Below are 2,568 nucleotides of genomic sequence, written 5' to 3'. Positions count from 1 at the left end.
AATGTGGGAAATGTCTTTGGAGGAACAGAACAAGTATTGGAGTATCTCCACTTAATGGAAAAGTACATCAACCCATCAAAATGGGCGTCATGGGGACATGATCAAAGCGTCCACAATTATGTATTCTACTCTTTTTATTATCCCAAGTATCAAAAGTATTTAAAGTGTTTGGAAGATCAAAAAAGAATTCAAACGAATAAAAAAGAAATTGATGGTGGAAGTAATTATGATATGAAGGATGATGTGTGTGAAAAAGTCGAAATGGAAAAATGTACTCAAAGATATTGTTTTAAAGATAAAGACTATTTGTTTTATGATAGTAAAAACAAAAGTCTGAAAATAATAGGAACAAATTGTGGGCCAGTCGCACGTCATAAAATAGGATTGAAAAATTTTAAAATGGATTGGTCGAGTCCAGAACAGAAATTTTAGTGTTTTTTGTCTGTTATTTTAAACTTAAAAAACTTTACAATTATTTGTATTTATATAAAAAAACTTAAAGATTTTTATATGAGGTTTAAAGATTGATCAAAATACTGATTAATTTATCACGTTGGAGCTTCCTTTTTCCAGTTTTATATGAAAAAAATAAAAAAGTTGATGTTTTATTTTTTTGCTGAGTGTAAAAAAATTAAAAAAAGAGGAAAAACTTGTTTGAACTCCTTTGTGGATTTTTATCCTTATGATTTTAGTAAAATTAATATTCAAATGATAACATAAATCACTAAGATATTCGAATTATTGTTATTTTACACCATCTCCAAGTGTTTTATAATTTGTGGTAATTTACTAAAACGAAGAACGTTTGTAATAAGCATTTTTGTCGTCACTTGAAGTGACATTTCATCAACTTGATTCACATTGATTCATAGAGTGTTTATATTATAAATATACATGTTTTCAATTGTAGATGTTAGTACGTCTGTTTTTTCTAACAAGATTAACTTCGACAACCGTCCCTAAAATTAAGTATCTTTATCATAATATTCAACGTTAAACATATTACTCAATTTGATATTGCTATAAAAAATTTTAAAAACGAACTGTTTTTGTTTAAACCTTTAGTTTTTATAATCAAAGGCATCTTTTCCATCAAGGACTCGATCAGATATTATCGTTTTGAATTTTGGAGATTATTCAGTGAAATTGTTATTTAAAAATTTTGGTTTTGGTAGTTCGGCAAAATAGTATGTTGTGTTTCATTGAAAAAAATTCTGGGAAAAAAACACAAAATAAACTAAAACGTGTTAAATGAATAAATTATTTATTAAAAATGTTATTTTTCAAAAAAAATGTTTTTAAAAAATTACATTTTGAAATATAATTACACTTTTCAGAAAAAGAGGGAAAATGTGTATTGTAATACACACGAAAAAACCCGATAAACAAACACTTTATTAAGTAACTAATATATCGTTTTTATTTTTCTATATTTCATATTCAATAATTTCATTTTTATATGAAATATACAAAACAAATCCATACTTATATTCCATAATATTGACGATCAACATTGGTTAATTTTGTTATTGTCCTTTTTAAACTTGTATATCAATAAGTCTACAAAAATACCAGTCTTAATGTTGATGGTTTTCGCATATAGATGTTTTCTATTTAGTTGGTAGTTGGATCAGAGTAATTACTATTTGAACACTTGACATTTTTTGGTTGTTTTGACATCAATACCATTTCATTTGGTTGTGTCTATCAATTTACAATTTGTTTTACTCAATAACATAGTAATTCAAAAAACGTTTTTATAAATCCAAAGGATTTGTAATAAATTTAACATTGACTCATACAATTACTATTTGTTTATTTGATTATAAAGATCTTTGTTTTGCCACGTCAATAAAATTTTATTTTATTTTTATTTATTTCGAAAACAAAATAAATATAAAACTAATAACAATTCTTACCACCGAAACAATATATTTTTTTGATTTTCAAGTTGTAAATTATTAAAATGTACTAAAAATGTTAAAACAAATGGAAGAAGAATTATCATATATTGGTGATGATGAATATTTGGAATTAGACCACATAATTACTGGAAATGTTATATATGATGATGACATTTTATTTCTACAAAACCAGTGTTCAGAAGAAATAATTGAAATAGGAAAATTATCTGAAGATGTAATTGAGTTGTAGCTGAAAACAGGATGATAGAAAAACTCAAAACAAAATTATATCGAGAACAAAAACATAAAAACCAAATATTTGAAATTGCTTTACAGAAAACAGAAAACACTACAACAAACAAAATGGGTGATTTGATTTGGAAAAACAAATGTCAACTCAACAAAAATGATATAAAAATTGACACAACTCCAATACAAATCAAAAACATCGAAGATTCAAATAGTGAAATAAATATATTTGATAAGTTGTTTGATGGAGCTATGATTTCACATATAACAAAATGTACAAACCAAAGAATTGACATTGAAATAGAAATCGACAGGATGGCATTTTTGTTAGGAAATTTAATGAAGTATTAACTCATTTAAAAAGCATTGACATTACCAATAGCACATCTTTAATACACGATTTTCAACCATTCAA

Source organism: Entamoeba invadens (assembly GCF_000330505.1).
Source record: "Entamoeba invadens IP1 unplaced genomic scaffold scaff_1105074724937, whole genome shotgun sequence".
Classification (NCBI taxonomy): Eukaryota; Evosea; order Mastigamoebida; family Endamoebidae; genus Entamoeba; species Entamoeba invadens.
This window is presented reverse-complemented; position numbering follows the sequence as displayed.